We start from the raw sequence: 17,302 nt of genomic DNA on the forward strand, positions 1-17,302 counted from the left end.
GCTGTCCTGCTGCCAGCTGGATGCAGGGCTCCTGTCAATCAGTGGCCGACCCCTGCCGGGACCTTCCTCTGCTCAGACAAGGTTCCCATTGATCCTTCCGTCGCCCCTCTGACAGGAAGCAGTTTCAGTGGGGGATATAAGCAGGTAAAATATTAAGTTATAAGTCAGCTTCCAATCAATAAACAGAGCCAGGAGGAGGAGGGGCCGCGCCAAGTCCCCACATCGGGAGCCCCACTAGCCAGGGGGTAATGCGATTGAGGTCTGTGGATCACCCCAAAGAGCTGCGGGCAAAGCCAAAACTACTTCTCTGCTCCCTGACTGAGACCATCACACTGAGTCCACTGCCAAGTCCTGCAGCAGCTGCTGGCACCCGCTCTTATTGTCCTCCGTTTGGCACTGCCACCCATGTTAGTGCCCAGGCAGAGCTGGACACTCTACAAACGGCATAAATAAAACATATGAGAGCTGTAATGAGAAAAGAGGTGCAGGGCCAACAGAGTCAGAGAGCGGTGTCCATGGGTATACACAGAGAGAAAGGAGTTACAGTGGTAACGGAAAGGCTGCAGAGCCAACAGCTCCACCTTTGGTTTTCACTGAGAGCTGCAGCGTGACATTGATCATGTGTCTGCATGTGCCTCATGTCCATTGTCCTGAGTAGTTTGCTTGAATTGGTGAGTCTCTGGCCCTGGGGTTGGATAGCTTGGCAGGTGTCAGCGGTTATCTTGGCTCGTCTTCTGTGGGCAGGACAACTGAGGAGGTGGAGCTGAGCCCCTGTCAGCCCCCTCCCTGTTAGGCCTGGAGGGGGCAGGGGCACGGGGGCAGTAGGGCAGCTCAGAAGGCCTTCTTCCTGCAGGGCTGCATCTCCAGGGCATGCTCCTCCAGCCCCCTCTCCACCCCCCTCAATGCATGTGCGTCTGACTGACAGCTATCTTCCAGCTGCGGGACATGCACCCCAGCAACCCACTGCTGATAAAATGTTAATGTAATTAACAGATAATGGCTGTTGTTTTTAGCTGTCAATACTCGGACTGGGAAGGGATAAAGGATTGAAGCTGCACAAAGTCACATTCAGATATCTGCCAACCATTGTAGAATTCAATTATTTCGGCAACGCTACCCCCACCTGTCTTCGGCGGCTAACCTCCACCGTCACAGGCCCCCAGAAGCACACATCTGATCGTCTTTATGTGATATTGACAGCATTTCCTCCGGCCAGCTATTCCAGCCGGAGGGTTACGTGACTGGGAGACATGCGGCCTCTCCGGCCAGCCGTTGTGAACTTTTTTCATATTCAACCACGTCTCCCTGCTCGCAGCTTTTTAGATCGTAAATCATGTGGAGGAGGCAGGCAGGCAGCCACGGGGCTCCTCTCACCTCGGACAGCGCGCGGACACAAACAAACCCAGCCAGCCAGCCAGCCTGCCACAAGACAAATGTATTTATATTTGTAACCAAAAACACGACGCCTATCAGGACATGGTCAGTGCTGCTTTGGACATCGCCTGCCTGACTATTCTGGTATTTTAATAAGTATCCAGCCCAAACAAGATTAGGCGCTTCCAGTTTACGAAATGTCAGTGAAGGCAGCGCTATCACTCATAATAAATGGGCTTATGCAAACATTGGGGTTTTTGCCATGCATAAGAGCTTGTTTGGTGTGCACCACAGTGATGCTGTATGCTGATATGCAATTATTCTAAAGAGTATCAAAGTTCAGGTGTGAGTCTACCATCCTTGCTGTAGCAGTGGGGGGATGCTCTGAGCAGCTACAGATTACCGCAGGAATATTCCATGAATAAAGAGGGGAAAAACAACTTGTGACGATAAGGGGGAGCCTGAGAGTATGATAAAATACATTCCATAATGGATGGTTCTCTGTGTATTCATATTTGGTTTTTGGTCCAGCTCTATAGCTGATGCGAGTGATAATTCTGCAGCTCTTACCCTTAGCTGAATTCACTCCAAACAATGTCAGACCGGAACTTTGATCAGTCCATCTCAAGTGTTTGTGCTCCTGCTCCCTAATTAACCCAGTTTGTATGTGCTAATGACACCTAATTATCATTTGTGTAACAAGATTGCTCTCATTGCCATAATGAGAAAAACTCCTTCAAATGTTGCGCCGCTTACAAGCGGGTTTCTGCTGTTATTAGCGGAGTGTTTATGCAATCACATCTAATTGAAGTGTTAATTAAATCAGGAATACTATTTTGCTAAACAAAGACACTAAGTCGTGGGAGTTTTAAGCTAATGCTAAAAGCCTATACATCCCGTTCCGCACCAAACATGACTTTAGGAACCTCGTCGCCCACACACACACACATACAAACAGCATCTCACCGTTTCCCCAGCAGCATCCACACCGGGAGGAAGGAGAACCAATCAGATGATTGGCACTTTGACTGGCTACTGAATTCAGGCAAACTTCCCTCCCTCCAACTGACTGAATGCTAATTGCAATGCACAAGAAGGTGGAGGGCCGCTGGCTCTTGACCTTGTCCTCCCATCGAGATCCATGCAACCGTGGATGAGGGCAAACTCAGGTGACCACATCCACAGGACGAAGCGAAATATCAGTAGTAAATGCAGACAGACGGTACACATTTTAGAACGTTTGGTAGCATATGTGCAATGTACACATTTAAATTTTTCTCTGGATAATATTTGAACTGTATTAATATGAATTCATGTTATATTTAATCATGTTATACATGGTGTAAGCACCCTATTTTGTATCAATGACTGAGTACAACAGTAGTTAGTTTTTCAAATTCAGTCTGATGAATTTGCAGCTTTATTCCAAATGTAATGCTTTCGAGAAACCCAGTGTGAGCTAAGAGATTGTAGTGATTGAAAAAAAAGGTTTTTGTTTTTTTTCACATTTGCAGTCGTCATTTAAAGGCCTGCAAACAGAGTGAAAGATCAATGCAGTCCCTAACCTAACTTTGGCCGCCAAAACAAACCCAAAATGAACCTCAGGGCAATTTAACAGAAGCAGACAACTGCTATTCCAAAAGTTAAAGAGGCCATCAGAAAAAGGGAAAACATCTTAGCTACATTGATTTACTCCTTTCTGGTGTTTTATTTACAATCTTAATATCCTTAAAAGATTTTATTTTTTTCCATTTTTTTTTTTTCTTATCAAAAACCATCTCCATGTACTTTCTTGATCTTCTCTCTGGAGCTCTACTGAAAATAGGCTGCTTTGCGTTTGTGTCTTTTTGGAGGGGGAGGTAAATTCCACTAGCACTCGTACCCAGGTGAGGGGGGCGGAGTCTATAAAGAGGGGCAGGAAGCTCACCTGGGCCTTTCTTCTGGTACACCTGAGAGAGCAGCTGCTTTAAAATCAAAAAAGAGATGAAACTCTGAATTTATTCAATATGAATTTTTTTGTTGTTGAAATTGGTACATGTGGTTACGTTTATTTCCTCCTCAACACCTACAGCTGATATTCCAAACCTCATGTTTCTATATGTAGGACCGAACTGCTAAAATTTGTAGAGCATTTGTTTGTCCTCCAGAATAAAACGAGCTCAACACAGCTCAGCTGTTGTTACGACAAAGGGAAAAAAAGATGAATTCATGTTTGTCAATAAAGGAGATCTTCAATGAAAATCTAAAAATGGAAGACTTGTGTTATTTCTGGTGTCTACTGAGGTTATGAGTGAACCGATGCCTTTCTACTTTTCCAGCCATCAGATATATCTGCTTGTCCATGAGGGTGAGGGGCTGGAGCAAATCCCAGCTGACACCTGGTTATAGGCAGCGTACACCTTGTACAGATTGCCAATCACATGGCTGACGCGTAGAGAATGACAACCGACATGTGCAGACCGACGCAACCACGTTTACTCAATTAAGATGCGTCGTGTTTTTACACTGAAGACAACAGCAACCGGAGCGTTTATCCACGCAGGTGAGATCAACATGGTGCTAACCACTGTATAAAATATGTTTGAATGTGTATGGGGAAAGACTTTTAAGGTATCAACATTTCATTCAAACCTCTTTTTTTTCTTCTTTTAGTTACTAACTTCTGTCCATTCATTAATTCATTCATAAATGGGTTTTTTTACACACGGTTCCTTTGTGTTTTTTATAAGTGTGCATCTACACCATTTGTACTTTGGTTTTGTTGCATTAGATAAAAGTACCTCTTGGGGAAATTGATAAATACATTGTTCCCTACAATGTCCAGGAAACTACAACAGTATAAATGGAGTATTTAAGTACGTGTTGGTTCTGCATTGGTTTCCCTGTAATTCTCTCACCTTTTCTCTGCCACAGACGGACGATCCATTTCTCTCCTCTGTCTTTACGTTCCTTTCCTCCTCCTCTCAATCTCATTTCATACCCCAGTCATTATGTCTCTCCCCCCTTCTCCCATCCTGCTCCTGAACAGGACCCATTGGCCCTGATTAATCTGCTGCATTTGACTTAATGAGAGGTCATTCACATATCTGATCACAATGGCTACAGGAATCAATGATAGATGGCCACTTGGCAGAAATACTGAGGTGCTGGGACAAAAAAAAAAAAAAAAAAAACGGAATCTGTTAAGACTTTATTAGATATTCCCCCTCTGTGCTGTGTACCCGAGACTGTTGTATTACCGTGTGTAAAATATCTCCATCCAACCTTTTAAAAGCGTCTGAGATCACTTCTTTCCGCTACTGTGGTATTATAGTAACTTAAGTGTGCTGTTTAGATTCCCAGTGCAACACTCAGGAGCTGGATGCAGCGAGTGTTGTGACTGAAATGCGTGTTTGTGTGTGTGTGTGTGTTAAGACTAGATATACAATAGGTCATTCAATAACGTAGCGTTGTGATACACACATCTTCAAAGACAGATATAGCGGGTATTGGCGCACACACAGGAAAAGCTTCAGTTAGGAGATTATGAATTGATTTCTTCCGCCCTATAAAGCCCATGTCTTCCTCGGTGAATGCAGTAATGTGTCCACTTGACCTTTCTTGGTGGGCTCCTTTCTGGTGAATTGACTCCTAAGTGTTTGGCCCTGGCCTTTTCAGCACCATGGGTGTCCTCCATCTGCAGTGTGGCCTGGCTGGCACAGACATCAGCAGCCTGTCAGCACATCAACCTCACTCGTACGAATGCAAACTCTCTCTCTCTCTCGCTCGCTCTCTCTCTCTGCTAGAGACGTGGCAGAGATGTCCTCAGTGCAGATTCTTGTGCGTTCCTCAGGCTGTAAAGATGAATTCAGCTGCATTTTATTCACACGTGCAGTGTAGGCAAATGGAAAACAAGATGTTGCATGTGAGTAGGCCTCCCACATGACATTTCTATTTTGTTGACCTACATGTATGTAGCCTAACAAATATGTACGGTATAGCTCCACCCATTGCACTTAATAGCCTCCATTATGCAGACTGAGACATGTGTATGGAGTATTTGCTGCCACTGAATTTCCTGGTCCTTGTCCAAGTGCCATCTCAGGTCTGCGCAGTGTGGTGGCGACGAGAATGGTCAGTGACACTGAGGTCCCGGGCATCTGAACTAGCATCTGTTGCGGACGGGAGCAGCACAGCGGCCGCCCTGTCCTCGCTGTTGGCCCGACACCATCCCGCACCATCCACTGTCTGTCACACCCAGCGCCATGCAAAGTTAATTGTGAACTAGAGTGGCGCGTTGGGGCCCTCTCGCTAAGCAGCCCCTAATGACAGGCAGGGAGACAGCTACACATGTTCGCTGACTCTCCCTCTGGAGGAGGCTACCGATAGCGCTCCGGCACAGACACTGACCTGTCACAGTGCTGTCAACAGCCAGCCTGTCAGCCATGCAGCCCAGCACGCAGCCCAGCTATCCCAGGTGCTCGGCTGACAATCTCCGCACCCTGTTCTGTCTGCTTCTCTGCCAAGCCTGCTGCCACTAAGATTCATTAAGGCTTTATTCGAAGCAGCCTTGGTCACTTCATGGTGAACACACTTAAATGTGTGTGGGACACAAAGAAACACCTTTTTTTCATGCTTTGAATGGCTGTCCAGAGTCTTCTAGAGTCGATGTTGTTCAAGCATCTTGTAGTGATGTTAGATTTCCAGAAAACTCTCGGCACTCTGTTCCACTTGGTGTCCGTTGTTAAGAGGACTCCTGAGGTGTGCGTTTTGTGTTTATGAAGGATCCTCCTGGTCGCGTAATGGAGCTCAGCACAGACGTATGGAACACATGTGCTAATATCTCCTCATAGGAGCCCAAATGAGCCATTACAGGAGCTAATCTGACAGGCACACTGCTTTCACTTCCCCATCTGCCAGCCACGGTGCTGAGCGCCACAGTGTTTTCCTCCTGAGTGCAGAGCCGGGATGGATGGGCCAGATGGAAAACACTCTACTTTAGAAGCGAACCACTGACCATGGATGCAGAGAAATGCAGGGAGTAGGAGGATCGAGAGCGTGGTCACACCACAGATGAGCCATCTGATCAGGGCGTGAAGTTTGGAGGGAATCAACATCCAGTTCAGCACGTAAGTTTATTAGGTTGTGGGAAATCCTTGTTACTGTATCTTCTTTGGTAGGCTGGCCCTTCGCCTCTTTCCCTTCCATGTGGTTTCCAGTTTCTTCCACCCTCTTAACCCACGGAGATCGGGGGGAGGAAACGTGGAGGGAACAAAGGGCCAATACGGGCGGCTGTCTACCTCTTGGGGAAGAAGACATATAACATTAATGGTATCCGTTAACATCTCCTTAACCCCAATCCCCCTTGCTTTCGGAGCAACTCCCATCCCCTTCTCCCCCCCCCCCCTGCAGCCAACCGCAACCCACTCTCAACCCCACCACGGTCGCCTCTGCCTCCACCCCCTCAGGCTCAGCTCCCTGGGGGCCTGTTTGTTTCCCTGCCAGGGGCACAGGCGGCGGAACACTGATGAGGTGCTCAGGCCACCGTGAAATGCGCCATAACCTGCCAGCGCAGGGGCCTGGTGAGATTGCCGTATTTACTTTTTAATCTGGCTGCCTTAATACATGCGATAAAAACTTTGTCACATTAGATGGTGACAGATGGGCCCGGAGATGTTATTACTGGTCGGGGGAGGCAGGGAGAGAGTGTGTTGGGAGGAGCGGGTGTGGGATGGGAGCACAGGGCGGCAGAGGAGGGTAAGAGAGAGAGAGAGAGAGACAGAGAGAGGCAATGCCTCCAATCACGATAATTTTTCATCACCCCAATTACATTGTTGAGTGCGTCTCGGCGGTGGCATGTGCACACCCAGTCCTGCTGCTGGGAGAAGAGCGAGGCAGAGAGACATAAATAAAGATAAAACGAGGTGCCCTAGGTCTTCTATCCCGCTGACTATTCCTCTGCCATCTCTCCAAACTGATGGAGGCCCTGTTTAAATGAAGGCTAAATCTTATTTAGATAAGAGAACTGAACTGCTGCCCGGGACGAGAGCATCATTGTTTGTTACTGATGGCTGGAGAGGTGGAGGGGAGGGGGGACCTCGGGAAGGGTGGGGGTGGGAGGGGGAGGGGGGGGGGCTGGTCTGTGCATGTTCTTATGCTATAAGAGAGATTGAATGTTATTTTTGTTTGTAGGAGTGCAGGCCCGTAGACCACAGGAGGAGAATATCTGTCACTATACAGGTAGACAGGTTTGGTTTTTGTTTTCTAAGTGAGCGTTTGTGAAGTCAGACCTGTGGTAATAAAATTTCATTGTAGTATATCCATCCTAATGTCATTTCCTACCTGGGAGCTCTTTGGCCGTGTGTTGCATGGAATACAATATCAAAATATAGCCGTTGTTTATAGTTTCTCTTTGTAGCCAAACATCAAAATGTGTGTTTGTGCATGCGCGGGTGTGTATTTGTTGCACAAACATTTTTCTTTGAGCCATTGAGCACACGGTGCTCAGCTGCCTCAAGCAGCACAAGTTTAGCAACTGTTTTCCTTTTTTAATTGTTGTGGAAATTAAATAAGAGTGTTTGTGACATGAATGTTGCAGGTAATGAGGGCCCGAGAGCAGCTGGGAGGCTGCGAGCCTGTGTGTGCATCATTAGGAGCTCAGAGGCTCCCAGGCTCCATGCTAGCGTAAGCCGCTAATGAAAAGAATGTAGTCACAGATCTCATTTTTCAGGCAATTCTTGTGTAAACTGGAGATTTTCCAGTGTATGCACAGTGGAACCGGGGCCTCACATAAATCACACAGGCTGGCTGCCTCCAGTGAAAGAGAGAGGGGGTTTAGAGCACATGCTAACCGTTCAGACATATGCTGCAGGAAACAGAAAATCTGCAACGTTACAGCTAGAGGGAGAGAGCCACTAACGACACCTACACCTGGGTTACCCCCCCACCCCCCTCCTTAACCCCCCATGTCTTCGAGCTCTCTATCCATCTCCACTGTGCTGTCCACCAGCCCAACCCCCATCCTCCCCCCACACACACCCCCTCGCCAACATCCCCTCCTACCCGCAGGCGAACCAACCAGCAACGCCTGCATGCAAGCCATTGAAATGGGTCATTTTTTAATTAAATACAATATTAATTACTGCGAGCATCATTACCGATATGTGAGATTTGACTAATTAGTGTAATAGTTTTGGAGTCACGCTCATTAAATATGAAAATTACAGCAGTAGAAAGGATTGGTTCCGTGATCAATCTTGTATGGACAGAGAGGAAATGATTTAGAGAATAGCTTTTATTGTACAATTAACTCCATTACAACCTGCCAGACAAGAATAAAGAGAGCAGGGAATTTGGTCAGTGTTAAGAGTTTCACACAAGTGCCGCCTTCGGGTGCTGGCTCTCGCTCACTTTCAAATGCAATCTTTTGCCTGTAACTAAACGAGACACTTGCCAAAGCATACAATACCCTCCAGAGAAGCCGAAGCCTCATCACCCACTCAATTGGGACAGCTGCTAAATGGAAGACTTGTTGATCTCCTCTATTTGACACCCTCAGAGTTCATTGTACTTGAGTTTGGCAGCTTTGCACTCGAAGAAAAAAAAACAGAAAAAAAAAAAAACAGGTCATTGTCAGCTGACGGGGCTGAATTGCTCTGGGGAACTGTGATTCATTTTGAGGTTCATATAAGCTTCGAGGCTGTCTCCGGAAATGGCAAATTGACCCTCAAGCAAGACATAAGAAAGAGGATTTAGTTATCTCAGGGTTTTGTCAAAGAAAATGAAATGAAAAGTTGAAATAAAGCAAACATATTATTCTACAAAAGAGAACAACAGTCCTGGAAATAGAGTATGGATGGTCTCCAAGGTGGCCAGCGGCTCCACTGTTATTTGTGTGCATCAGGGTCTCTCTCCACTGCTCTGGTAAACACATTGCATAGGACCACAGCCAGTGCATAAGAGCTGAACAGAGCTCCTCTATGTCCTCACCGTGTGTATCGCTAAACACCGAGCAACAGAAATTGGCCCTTTTGCTGGAGTGGGTTTTGTGTGTTTAGCATATCAAAGCTGTGAAAATAACTGTGTTTGCATTGCCTCTTCTCATTCCAGGTGGTCTATCATATCTGGGCCCTCAGACCGGGTGGCACGAGCTGTGTGTGTTGATCGCTGTGGCATCTGGGTAAGAGGAACACCCCTGGCTGGCACTGCAAGTGTGTTAGTTTCAATAGAAGTGATGGCAGCCATGGCAAAACAAACAAGTCACAGACCTCATTCAAATCGGGCCTCTTTTTACACAAATGTGAAAATTTTGACAGGCAAATGCCATCAGTTATAGTTCTGAGCAAAGATGTCCTTGTAATGATTATTTAATAAATTAATAATATGGTAATTCACCAGATAAATTACTATTTTATTTTTTTAATTAATTATTAAAAAGATTTATGGAAAGCATTTATCTGTCAATGGTTGAATAGTAAATAAATTGGATTGTCATTTCTAATCACTTTAAAAGGGATTTAAATATTATTTTTGTGAAGTGTTTTGTATTAATTTTGCATTTTATTGGCATCAATTTGAATGAAATTATAATATCCTTGTAGTGAAACTACATACTGCTTCTGACCTTGTACCTTCAATGTCTTTGAGCACCTCTGCTTGTATGTACCATAAACATTTCCCTCTCTTTGAATATATGCAATAATCCTATCTCCAGCCACATGAATACTGGCCTTCCATATTATTGTAATGCTAACCTCCAGACTGCATGCCTGATAGCCAATACTTTATCACAGCTTTGCCTTTTTTATGGGTCTGGTGTCTCTTTAAAATGATTGCCCCTGTTTTGATCTGATTAATTTTGTGTGAGCACAAACAATTACTTTTCATCTTTATCTGCTCAAGAAATCACCCTTTTTTTATGGGTATCATTTATTACAGGTGGACAGCTACTTGTTTATTAGAATTTCAAGCAGCCTATCGCCGCCGAGATCTCCCGCGGTCTATATTTACATTTCAACTTCAGCTAAACAGGTATGACAAACACACACAGCAAAGGGCCAGCCACGGCCACACTTCATTTTCATATTGCCTCCTCGCGAACCAGACGGGCTGGACTTAATGCAAAAGTTCCTGACATGGTGGCAGAAGGTGCTGAGCAGGAGGGAGAGAAAGAGAGAGAGGGAAGCTGAATGAGGAAGGAGAGAGAGAGAGAGAGAGAGAGAGAGAGAGAGGAAGGAGGTGGGATGGTGGGAGCAGGTTGACTGAGTATGTATTTGAGCTTTCAGGTGAGTGTCCATCATTCAGGGGAAGAGGATGGGTTCATGGCCTCTGAAATCCATCCATGGCAAGGGGGTCTTCACAATGAATATAAATATATATGTGTGTGTGCCACGGCCAGGGCCACTCTTGACAAGCCAACAGCTGTTAATTATGAATTGGCCTGCAGAGAGGGAGACAGGCTAGTGAATATGCAGAGCTGAAGGAGCGCGCAGAGCCCATGCAACACAAGTGTCAGACCCCGACTGCACCCGGAGTGGCAGGGGTTGACCTGGGTGTCAATCACTAGCACCGGCCAAGCAACAGGACAGGGATTACTTGGAATGCACCCAAAAACCTGCAGTTTGACTCAGAGAAATTAACTTTTTAATTTGATGGTGGAGAAAGAAAGTTAAAATGTTTTTACTTTTACATGGCTCGTTGATGCAGAAAAATGCCAGTGCGGTAGTCCGTTTTCTTCTAACTCCGACGGCAGGTTAATCATTTTCTGAGCACATTAAGCAAGTCAAAACTGCTGTTTGCATCCATTTGGAAGAAGGCAGGTAACACTTATTTAAATCACACGTGCGTAGATGTCACAAAGTGCTTCGCATCAGAAGACGTACACAATTTGAAAGTAAAAGATAATAGTCTGAGGCTTTAAACTAATTTGTCATACTCATAATTACAATGCCATTTGTAATTTCTACTATTAGCAAAACATTTGCCAATACGCTGATGACCTGAGGTGGTCAGTTGGATGTCATTAGTTTTGCATGTATTTGACAGTGAAAATTTGACCCGATGTTGGCACTTGAAAAAACATCAAGGGATCAACGTACACTTCATCCCGTGTGGATGAATGTCTGCTCAAAATTCACGAGGTATTTAGTTCATACCAGAGTAATGGACCAACTGACTGATGGCTGTCACAGCTAAAAATGCATACAATTAAAAACAAAAGGCTAATTTAAATAGGCAAGTCTTAAGCTTCTGTTTAAATGTACCAAAAGTACCAAAGTATTCAAGGTTTAAGCCTTGCACACAAAAAAGCAAAGACCTACTGACACAAATTGATAATTGAGATGAAGTCTAACAAAAGGTGCCTGATCATAATAATATTGAATTGTAATCTGATTTTGATCATAACCGAGTGTAAAGAACTTGTGTAAGGAAAAACCTAAACAAATGAATTCCAGTACTGAAACCTTAATAACCCGCCTTAAATGGGGACTTTTTAAAGCTTATTTATCATCGCCCAAAAAAACCATATATCTCCTTCCAGTCACTGTGGAGATACCCTGTGTGCACACACTGTTCACAGTAGGACCAGGGTTAACAGGGCCTGTGCCTTTAATGACAAGAATATCTTCAGGAATTTTAATTAATTTTCCACTCTTAGCAGCTGAATCTGCGTTAATTTCCCCCTCAAGGACTTTTATAAATTTCATCATTAATAAAATCAGACATTCAATTAGTCCCAAAATCCAGATTGCCAACTGTTTCATAACAGTCCTGGTCTGATTTTCCCTTTTTTATTAGGTTGGGTGAAAAAAAGTTAAAACTAATTTCATTAATCTAATTGTCATAACTTCGAACCATCTCTTAATTAGTTCAAATTAATATGATTAATCACAATAATGACAAAAACTCATTCAATTACAGGTTTTCAATGGCAAGTGGATGTGTTGGGGGTGATAGGGGCATAAAGGATGAGGGCGGGAAGCAGAGCTGGCTGTGAGAGACGGGATTGGTCGTGATTATTCCGATGACTGACAGGTTATCAATCATGCTGCACATTTAATAAAGGCCGCTGGAACTTCAGTGGAAGGCCTGGCTCGGTTGTCCTCTTTCTTGTTTTATTTCTTCAAAATCCTTTGGAACTCTCCTCATTCCTCTATGAAATATGATCCCGCTTTGAATGACTCGAGCTGCACATTTTAATGAAGAGAGTGGTGTGCATGAAAACAAAAATGGACTCATCCATATGTAAATAAAAAAGATGGCAGTGCTCAGCTCCACTACCCCATTATTGCAGAAAATTGCATACGTTTATGCACTGGAATGATGGCGCTTTATTTTCATTTGTCTGAGCTGCAGACGAGTCTGCCCCCTCCTGTGGTACTTTTTCCCAGTTTCTCTGCAGACATATGGATCTGAGAGATGCCTGCTGCTTTGCTTTCAATCAGGCCACCCATCTAACAAAGCAGAGGAGCAGAAGCATGTCACCATTTGTCACATGCCACTGGGGCACAAGCTGAGCAGCAGGTACACCCCCGGGTGTGTTAGGCCATGAGGGAGTGCTGCAGCTGCCAGTCCCAGGCAGGTTCCCTCTTGTCCCATGCCGTACCCCTGGGACCAGCCACCCAAATGTCCCCAGTCAGTCGTCTGGGACGATTTGACCTGTGATCCACCCATCTGGGGAGACGGCTGCATTCAAAACGCTGCTTAGCTTCCATCACCCCGAGGAAGGAGTCAGATGATCAGTACGCCCATCTGGGGAATGAGATCCCCCCCTGGAGAGTCCAAACCTGGGAGTCCTAAAGATGCCCCTTCACCGTACCTCTCTTGGCTGTTCACGTCAGCTCCTTCTCAACATTACTTCAGACATTTTGATCCCTTCACTCATGCTTTGCTTTGGCACTGAACAGGGGAATTCGCCTGCCAGCCCAGGTGAGTCAACCGAAGCCTGCTGAAGCATTGAGCAAAGCATAGCATAGATACATATGTTATGTCTCTGACAGTGCTTATCATGCAGCTCAAGGGCTCCCATCCTTTACCCAATGGTTGTATCTCACACAGCACTGGATCCATGTCTGATGCATATCTTGGCTGACAACATAGTTGAAAGCCTGGAGCATGACAGACATGTAAAAGTAGATATTGTGTACCCATGTGCGCCAAGCACTGCAGCTTTTAGGTTCCTGTGCTCTGCTGTGGCATGTGTTTACCACTGGCATTGTTTAGAGACCTGAGTGATTAGAGGCTACTGGAAGTGATGCAGAACCACACTGAGCGGTGCCATACTCTCTGGATGCTGCGACCACATGGGGCAGCATATGGAGCCATTTCCTCTTCTCTCTCCAGGACTTTTTAGACATGTCAGTTGGGCCTTAATCATGCATTTTTCTGCATGAGGGGACAACTGGAGTATCTGTGCCAAGCTGGCTTTTGTGCCCACCATCACAGTCAATCAATAGTGGCCAGTATCACTGTGAACACAACACATATGCAAACACAGACACGTGCAGACAAGTGCAGTAAGACAGACGCACACATACAGTTTACCTCGGTCCCATTCAGGAGCCTGTGCTTACTCTGTCTATTATTCAGGCCTACATGCTTTAGACCATATCCTTATTGTCATCATGCTATTTAATTAGAGGAGAGTGGGAACTGGTGGATGGGGGACCATACCTCAGTAGTTCAGCCTTCCAGAGACTCAGGGACAAAAAGGGCATTTTTCAAGGTCTAAACCCACCCTCCCCTCATATGCACAGCCATCTCTAAGTCCCCAGCCACCCTTGAGAGGGAAGCACAGCCCTTCCATGTGCATAAAGTTGAAATAAACTGCAGTCTGTATTTTCATTGGGGAAAGTGAACCCAATTTACACGCTGCTCCATTGGAGATGAGCACTCTAGCGTACCCTAGCTGGTAATCTTGCCCAGATTCCCCCTTTGTGTCCCGCATTATTGTTGAAATAAATAACCTTTCACTGCAATCAGTGCGTGGATCTTCACTTAAATTATCGCCCCACAGATAGCTCACTCATGATCTGCTTCTATATCCATTAACTATCCGGGAAAGTGATTTATTGATGAAGGGTAAGAAAATGGGAATGAGGAAAAGCACGAGAGTCAGTTTGGTTAGACAATAGTGCCCTCTACTGTTTACAGAGTGGATCGCCTTGACAGAGGAGAGGCTCGAAACGAATGCCTCTTCAACAGTGATGGAGTTTTGGAAAATGGTTCTGTATGTCTTCCAAACTAAAACCAGATCCATCAAAGCCTTAAATGGTGCAAATCTTCAATTAAGATGATCAAACTGAAGGAAGACAGGTCAACCACCTGCAGTTCAAAATAATCTGGAGACCAAGTCAAGAAAAAAATTATGTTAATGCAGAATTTTCTCTGTATAAAGCCACAAAAAAAACTGAGCTTGTGTGCAGCAAACTGTCATTTCAGAGGGAAGCATGGACATTGTGCCCTCTCTCAGCAGCAATTCAAGCCAAGGCTCTGGTTCGTACCCCCCCGCCCTTCTCCCCCCATCCCTCCATCCCTCCATCCCCTCCTCCGCAGTCCCTCCTTCCCCACACTCCTGTGATGTGTCGTTACACGCTCGGCTGGCTCCTCTTCCATGACAGACTGTTACTTCCTGGAGCGGAAACGCATTTGATTGTTAACATCTGGGCCATTACAATTGCAAACTAGGGCTCTGTACATCAATCAGGAAGTGATTTCAAAACAAAGAGACCGTCCTCCAATCAATCTATTGGGAAGCGGGGGCATTACATGCTCCTGTAATCCCGGCTAATTAGCGGGATAATGGGAATGAGATTTATGAATCTGCCGAGGAGAGTGGAGGTGCGAGGGCATACTCAAATTAGCAGGGATGCGCGCCAGCCAGGGCTGCAATAAGGAAGATGTGATGTTGGTTTTTATCAACTTCTTGCTGCCTGGCCACCTTTGGCTCAGTGTCACTGTGAGGGGAGAATTACAGAGTTATGTACAGGTCCTGTGTAAGGCAGAGGTACAGTCATCACATCTGTTTTAAAAGGACAACCAGGGCCAGAAGATGCATGTTTCTGTTTGACATCTACCACTTCACACGCAAAGGAACATGGTGCACAGGCTCTTTAAGTAGCTTATTATTAGAATGAATAAAATAGATATATTAGATGTATTTTATATCTACTTTGTACATATACCAGTGGTAGACCTGTAGACCAGTGGTTCCCAAGCCTTCTCAAATGAATAATTTTTCTCTCATTGCCCCCTCTCATCCCCTTCCCCCCCACCCCGCCCCACCCTACCTCACCCATGCCCACCCGACACATTCATTTACGTCCTTAGCTAAAGAGTACCCACTTTGTGAGCCATAGCTATCAGTCAGTGTTGGTGTGAAGATAAAGGAGCTCTTCTGATTTGAATGGGATGCATTTTGGGAGTTAAATCATCAACTCTCCCCGTCTATATCTCTATCAGAGACAATTTAAAGGCTCGAAACCTTGTTCCATAAATGATAATAATCAAGAGAATAAAGTAAACCCTAAAATAAAATGCAAGATGCTGATGCACATTTTGACTGAAATATAACAAACAGTCTGCCTCCGAGTGAGTGAGAGAGTCTGTATGACAACACGTGCTGTGTGGCAGTGTGTGTGTGTGTGTGTGTGAGGCGGTGTATCCCCAGAGGTAGCTGTCTTGGTGGCACCCACCCTAAAGCCTCTTCCTCCCCAGCGGCCCTGGGCCTGACCTTGCCCGCTGGCGGGGGGACATCTCCCATTAAAGCAGTGCATTGTGATAAGGCCATTTCTTTTCCTTCAGCATCCCTTTAATGTCATCCCTGAAATATGAAGTCATTAAGCGATATTAAAACAGTGCTGACAAACTAATTAACAGAAGACATTATACGGGATGGGCTCGATTAATCCGCTTTAATTGCTCTTTTAAATGGGGGCTCCAATTAAAATTAATAAAGATTTACTGGTGATCACACCAAACTACAGCAAGAAGTGGTTGTCTGAAGGGCAGCCTAAAGTCAGCGGCCTCCGTTCTCAAGTTACACTCCCTTTTGCTCCCAGCGCCCTCCCAGTGCGAGTGTGCCAAAAAGACCATATCTATGAGCTGGAGATTAAACGGAGGGTCTGTCCCAGTGCCCCCAGTCCCACAGCTCCTATTGTCTCTAGCTCAGGGGCGTTTGATCCTGCCTTTGTCTTCCCGGGACCTCGCTAAGGAGACACCAGCTCCTTCTTTTAATTTCACACCACACACACACTGACTGCAGCATCAGCCATGCTTCCTCTTAAACACCCAACTGTGTGGAATTAATATGTTGGCATGTTGTTGATGGAAAAACGTGTGACGATAAAACACATTTTAAAATATTCCATAGTGTCCACTTTTCTGTTTTAGTTCTCTCAGCAGCATCTCCATTTCTACACAGTGACAAGTGCACCCCTGTGTGGAGATTTGTGTACATGACAGAATATGATGCTGCACGTTTAGTAGTTTGAAATCTATGGAGCAAATTCAGTTTGAAAAGATTTCTATATCGGCTGAAATTTAAAACATTTTTACACACTATACACCAAAAAAAACACATCTTATTTGTGATGTTGGAGTTGAATCAGTTGACTTTGAGGGAGGCCGAGTTGTGTGCATTACAGCAGCGATTCACTAGATGATGCTGTTACTCCTCTGTGAATACGCTCATCAATCTCCAAGAAAAAAAAAGAAGCAATTGGCTCTGATTTTGTTTTTACTGTCTCTTTCAATGTTAAATGTGAAAGAAATTACCAAACAGCATTTCATATGTATGTGACTTCCCAAGAGCAGAGCACCTGCTCAAACGGTGCTTTTATTTTAATTTTATCACGTCCTGTTGCCTTTTACTTTTCATTTCATCTTCATTACAAAACCTGCTCTGTTTTATCTGAGACTCCACAGAACATAATTTCATATCGTACTGTTT

Source organism: Brachyistius frenatus, unplaced genomic scaffold, assembly GCF_029030835.1.
Source record: "Brachyistius frenatus isolate BFR_SWC_R1_liver_20210118 unplaced genomic scaffold, ASM2903083v1 Contig_193, whole genome shotgun sequence".
NCBI classification, from domain to species: Eukaryota; Metazoa; Chordata; class Actinopteri; family Embiotocidae; genus Brachyistius; species Brachyistius frenatus.